The sequence below is a fragment of the Podarcis pityusensis genome (assembly GCF_964106645.2).
Source record: "Podarcis pityusensis genome assembly, chromosome: 10".
Lineage (NCBI taxonomy): Eukaryota > Metazoa > Chordata > Lepidosauria > Squamata > Lacertidae > Podarcis > Podarcis pityusensis.
This window is the reverse complement of record NC_138035.1, coordinates 36,217,186-36,224,054: the sequence shown is the minus strand read 5'-3', so window position 1 is coordinate 36,224,054 and position 6,869 is coordinate 36,217,186.

Genomic DNA, 6,869 nt, shown 5'->3' with positions numbered 1-6,869 from the left:
ATTTATTCTTGACAAATCCACGCCAGCTTCTACTCATCAATATGTTGCTAATGAATACTTTTAAAAGCCCACCAGGATGGGAGGCAGTGGTTTCAGTGGAAATCAAGGTCTGCAAATGGTACATGGTCCTTAGTCTATGGGATCAAGGGCTCTATTCATCTTGATCCTGCTTGCGAGCATTCTAACAGGTGTTCTCACTTTTGTAAGCGCCCCTGTCAGAATAGCTTACAATGTCCCTTCTAGAGGCTTACTTTTCAAAATGAAAGCTGAGCATTCAGGGACATGGGGCTGAAATATCCCTGAGAGGGCATTTCTCATCAAAATTTCATCCAGTTTGTGTACCAAAAAATAAATAAATCTGCGTGTGAAAGATCCAGAAAAGGGAAGGTATTTTTTAAGACACTGCTGAAAGTGTGTGAAAACCTGTGAGTAATTTCATCTCGGGCTTAATACTGAGGAAAAGCGAAATATGTCTGAGCTGCTCACAGCCCCAGGAGGAAAAGGAATGTGCTGAGAAATTACACTATGCCCACAGTTTATGTTTGGATTTAAGAACTTTTCTCTGGCACCCAATAAAGCATTGACATAACCACAGCGCCTATAATCAAAAGCCGCTTTGGAGATTTTTGATTGAAAGATGGTGGACATAAACCTTTCCAATGTATAAATAAATCACACCCATTCGGTTTGGGAAGTGACCTGGATGGATGTTTATAACCTCACACTTTGCTTCCTCTATTCCACCATGAATACTTCAGTTTCAGGGTTGCTTCTGTAACTGTAGGAAGGCTTGAAGGAGTGGTGTAAAGGGATCAGAGCTCAGCAGATGGTAAAGAGATAAAGTCAGTAGAAACTACACAGAGATTGTCTCCACAGGTAACATATTGCCTCTCATTACTGCTACTCCTTTTCCTGGAGATTCTGCACGACAGAAGAAAATTGGTTGAGGAAATGGGCTACATTCAACTGCTATCAAAGCCAGGAAGTGGCCTAATTATGTAAATTCTGAGTATGTGCAACTGCATCCTTTTTCCAGTTCCTGGGAGAGGTTCAGATATTAAGAAAAGTTCTCATAATGAATACTCAGCTTGTACAATAAACAACACAAATGATTATTGTTGTTTTATTAATCACTTTCTAAACAATCATCTCAAGGCAATTGACATATGAGGGAGTTAAAAACACAAAAACAACAAATATATTTAAAACAAGGCTAAAACCTCAACAAATAGACCCATTTATTCAGCTGGGAAAACCTGTCAGAACAAAAATTGTTTCCAGAAAGTGCAGTTTAGTGGGCACCTGTCATACCTTGACAGGAATGATGTTCCACAAAACAAGAGCAGGCACCCTGAAGCCCTGCTCTGAGATTCTGCAGAGCAGATCTTAGGCTACTGAGATATTTGGAATTTGCAGGGGACACCCCCACCCCCACCCCACACAGACCAAAGCAATCTACTGGCTGTATACAGGATAGGATGGTCTCTCAAATAACCTGCTCCTGAGCTGTGTAGGGCCTTATATGCTAGTACCAACACTTTGAACTTGACCTGGTAGCAGATTCACAGTCAGTGCACATCCTGCAAGCAGGGGGGTTATGTGCTGGTGGTAGCTTGCCCTGGCAAGGAATCTTCTGCATTGTACACTAGCTTCAACCTCCAAACAAACCCACAATGGCAGCCCCACAAATAGTGCGCATTGCAGTAATCCAGCTGTCAGGTCATGAATACCTGGACAACAGTGGTCAAGCTATTTCACATCAAGAGGTATTTCACCTGGATAGCAGACTGGACAGGAACACAGTAACCTACTCTTAAGTCTTTCCCACCATGGTGAGATGTATTGGGTTTAGGGTCTTAATTATTACTAAGTTTGCACCCAGAGGTGTCAGGTTGTCCCCAAGATTGAGGGGGACCAGCATGCGTTGCATGTGTGTGACATCACACAGATGTCAAGTGTGTGATGTTGTCTTGTCTGGAGGAGGCCACTCACCTTGGAGGAGCCAGGTGCTGGACCTGCGACATGCCATGCACGTCACATGCACCATGTGCCAGGTCCCCTCAACATTAAGGGGCCCGGACCCCCTTTCCACAAATATCAAAGGTGCTGAAGACACCTCAGTTCCCTAAAGTTGGCACACCTGGTGATGCCTAAGTTGCTACCCTTGGAAGCTAATAGAAGGATGGTTTGTCTAACAAGTTCATGGCAGAGGCTTCCTGGTTCACAGATCAGATATCTTGACCACTATGCTACACCTGCATATGTAAGTACATATCGAATGCATACATAATAAATAACATGTATGAAGCATCCTATATTTTTGGTCTGCCTTTGGCATTCTGAGTTGTGCGATAACCCAGGTCCCTTACCTCCTGTCACATTCTTTCAACAAGCCTAGCCAGTTTACTACATGGGCCCCAGTTTAGTCTGCTTCGGTTGTGGAATGAATAAGCATTTGAGCCCTAGTGTGGGGAGAGACAGAGAGTAATGGAATGGGTCAGCACCACCTCCTGCCTGACAAATGTGCTTCTGAAGCCTAATTATGGCTCTCTGATCAACCCCACCACAGTGACAGCCGACTCTGCTCTGAGGCAAAGCGTCTCCGCAGATGAAACTCGCGTGATGCACAGCATATGCCTTCTACCTCTAGTCTTTTTCAGTTTAGCTAATGGATGGTGCCTACAGCTCCGAGCAGCACGAAAGCAGGATGGCAACCTGGGTAACAGAGCAAAACTAAGACAAGGAGAAAACAAATTAATTTAAAAGCAACAGAAACAGAGAGCAAGAAGAACACAGGGGAGAGAGGATGAAATGGTTGTGAAAGTGCTTAAGTACTGCTGGAGAGAAGGAGGCAGTCAGTGGAGAAGTTATACAATAAAGTAAAAGGAAGGCATTATTCTGAGGTTACAGTGTACTTTCATGGCAAGGAGCCCAAGAACAAGGCATCATTTCTGCCCAGGTCTACTTAAGAGCCCTTTCTAAAGTATGGAGAGGTAGGCAGCTGCCCATATCACATCAAACATGTGCATAACAAGTGTTGTGTCCATGTTTGTCTTTATCCGTATTGACTTGATCTCATTTTTCACAGAATACACTCTGATTTTATTTGTTCAGGGAAATCATTCCTGCTGCTGAAAGCAAGTTGCTGAATGATATGCCCTCTGGAGATGAGGTAGGAAACAGCCATACACAAAATGCTATGAAACACTAGTTCTCAACAATAAAGTCTGGATAGACAACTTGCACTACCCTTCCTGTGGTTTGGAAGACAACTTCATAGATACCTATGGGTTACTCTAAAATCAACAGTTCATACAGCCATACACATATACAGTGGCTGTGAATTTGCCACCCTAGCGCAGGTTCACACTAGCGCATATGGGCACATGCATATTATGTACACCTGGCATAAATGTGTATACATCTGTAGTAGTGACTGCCACCTTTGCCAGATGCTCTCTGGAAAACTGTGGTATGTTGTTGTTTAGTCGTTTAGTCGTGTCCGACTCTTCGTGACCCCATGGACCAGAGCACGCCAGGCACTCCTGCCTTCTACTGCCTCCCGCAGTTTGGTCAGACTCATGTTTGTAGCTTCGAGAACACTGTCCAACCATCTCGTCCTCTGTCGTCCCCTTCTCCTTGTGCCCTCCCTCTTTCCCAACATCAGGGTCTTTTCCAGGGAGTCTTCTCTTCTCATGAGGTGGCCAAAGTATTGGAGCCTCAGCTTCACGATCTGTCCTTCAAGTGAGCACTCAGGGCTAATTTCCTTAAGAATGGATGCGTTTGATCTTCTTGCAGTCCATGGGACTCTCAAGAGTCTCCTCCAGCACCATAATTCAAAAGCATCAATTCTTCGGCGGTCAGCCTTCTTGATGGTCCAGCTCTCACTTCCATACATCACTACTGGGAAAACCATGGCTTTATACCATGGCTTGGTATAGTTAACTACAAAAGACTGAATTAGTCATATGCTGCATGTTGTAAGGGCATCAGCTGAGGAGATCTTTTGCCCTGTGAACATTATGTATCATTAATTCTATCTCATTGCAATCTTACCTCACCTTTCCTTCATGATGAAGCTCAAGGTGGTGTACATGATGCCAAGTTTCCTCTGGTGTGGCTCATCAAGGAGACATAAGTCTGAAGTCTTTTGTTCTACATAGAATTGGTGCTGTTCCATTCCAACCAAAGTCAAGCACTATTGAAGTCTCACTAAGGTCATTGAGACAGACTTCTGCGTTTTTTAAATTTGCATACCCTACTGAAATCAATGTGACTTTAACAAATTCTCAAAGTGATAGCCAGATGCTATAAACTCTTTCACAGAATTGTGTCTTGGTATATTTGTTTTCAGTCTTCAGTTTCAATAAGCAAGTAAACGTACTGAGAAACCAGCTTTTCCTGCAAAGGGCTGCTGCCTCTATCATATGTTGTGATATATTTGGGTTCATTCTCTTGCATTTTTGGCTTCTTTACTGGAAATCTCCACAGATCTCCCTCTGCAAAAATGGATGCAAAATAAGATTGCCATATGGAATGAAAACTCTGCAGTTGCTGAGGTGTTAGGTCAATACTGCATAGTATTACTGAATACTATGAATACTGAAATAACTTTTACAGAGGAACCATTTGATATCTTAAGAGTTACTTTCTGTTTCTGGAAGTTGTGTATTTGGGTCTGCAGTTTGGCTGTTAATTTTTTGTGTGCAACTTTGAGGGTCATAGGAGGGGGAGATGTAATATATATTCAGGGACTTGGGGATGGAAGAATGAACTTTTCTTTGTATCCCCCCCACCCCAGTTCTTTGCCACTGTGGTGGCTGTAGCTTTTCCACAATGTCTTCTTGAATGGCACAGCATGCAATGACATAACACAATGGTGCAGTGCAGTTTCAGGTGCAATGTTGGGGGTGGGAATGATGGGCAAGAGAGGCTTCTATGTTTCCCTACATTTCACCTTGAATGATGATACACTGAAGGCATTGTAGAGAAGTCATAGCTACGGGGCTCTTTGCAAGAGCTCTACTGCTGCCACAGTGGCAAAAAATAAAAGAAGAAAACTACAGGTGAAGCTCTCCACTTTTCTGAAAATGGCAGAAAAAAATACCCCCCCCCCTCTTTTGTGACCTGTGAGTGGGCCTATGGAATAGAAGAGGATTTTGTTTTTGTTTTTGCACCGCATTAGCATGGGTGCATATAGAGAATATATTTTGGAACAGTGGTTGAAGCAACTGTGCAAAAGTTTCCATAGTTTGTTTCTAGATGAAATCACAGCTGCAAATAATTTGAAAACTAAATTGCATTTTTACATCAACACTTAGACAGAAAATGAATCATTAAGTAATTGCTATTGTGACACAAGCTTCCTGCTTTAGTTGAATTTTTTGGCAATGTTTTAACCTCTTGCTGCTCTGAGATCTACCGCATTCTTTAATTTTCTGATTGATTAAATGGATGATTTGACAGTTTGGCAGATCTTTGAAATCACTTTGAAAGGCTTCCTCCTCCCCGTTTTTTTGCTCTCTCCAGGATTGGTTGAGCTGCTTCTACAAGCAGAGCTTTCGGATTCCATGAGCAAATGTGGGATTTGCTTCACACACTTATTTGCAATGTTACATTGTCTGCAAATGCTGCCCCACCCCCATTTACTGTCACATTGGCTAAAATGCAATTTCCTGTTGTTACAGCAAGAGGTACGGAGGAGATTACCTTCGAAAGGCAAGCCTTTCATATTTGCATCACTTAGTGCTGGTGGAAGAATTGAGCTGTATGAAAACTTGTCACTAGGAATGTTCTTAACACTTGACTGCTGGCATTTTCTAAGCAAATGAATGCCTGAGTGGATGTCCGTGTGTGTGCCTGCAATATCCAGGGGCCTAATGACAATCTTTAGCTTCAATTTTATGTTGTCCACTGTTGTCAGTGAGAGAAGTGGATGACTTAATGCTAAGTATTTATGTAGACAACTTAATGGGCACAGCCGAGATGCTGCCAGCTGGGTTTGGAGGTCATTGGTTTTCACCATCTTGACAACAATGCGTCACCAGAATATATTCAACATCAGGTAATGAGAAGCAGCTGCGGCAGAGAGTGTGGGCTCTAAATATGACTGCAAAGGCCTGGCCTATTAAAAACTTGCAAGAGGTAGATGAGACCTCAATGTGCAACCTGTTCCACTGTGTGGTCCTTATGAGATACACAAACAGACTGCAGCTGTGTAGTGCAGGAACAGATCGCCTCAGAAGCATTAAGGAAAGGAAATGGTGTTAGGGCAAGCAGCCATCTCCTCTTGCTGTTTACGGCTCTGCTGAACCTTTTTGTGTGTAGGTGTGTGGTACCAATAAAGCAGAAGGAGGTAATCAAAGCAGTAAATTCAGAGCAGGCAAGTTCCTGACAGTTTCCAAGCCAGGTTCCCCATTTTCCCTCTCCATTTGCCACAGACGTTTCAGAGATGGACAACACAGAGAAAGAAAAGGGTTGGCAGATATAATGGGGCCTACCTAATTCTCCCTGTCTGCGTTCTTTGTCTCTGTTTCACTTACTTCATCTCCTAAATAGATGCAAACATACTTCTCCTCCCCCCTTTTCCTGCTGGCTGAAGCAAATATTTCTGGCAAGTGAAGGAGTGGAGTGAAGAGCTATGGGAAAATCAGAGCATTTGCTAGGCATTTACCTCATACAATTTCCCACCTTGTCATAAGAAATGGAAGGAGGTAGAAGTCTCCTTGGAATATCTTAAAGATTGATTGGCTCTGTTTGTACCAGGGAATGAAGTTTACTGTGTATCCTGGATTCAAGGTGTTTAGGAATTGAAACGTCAACAACAAAACCGTGAATTTGACACAGTAGCTAATAGGCTTCCAGTGATA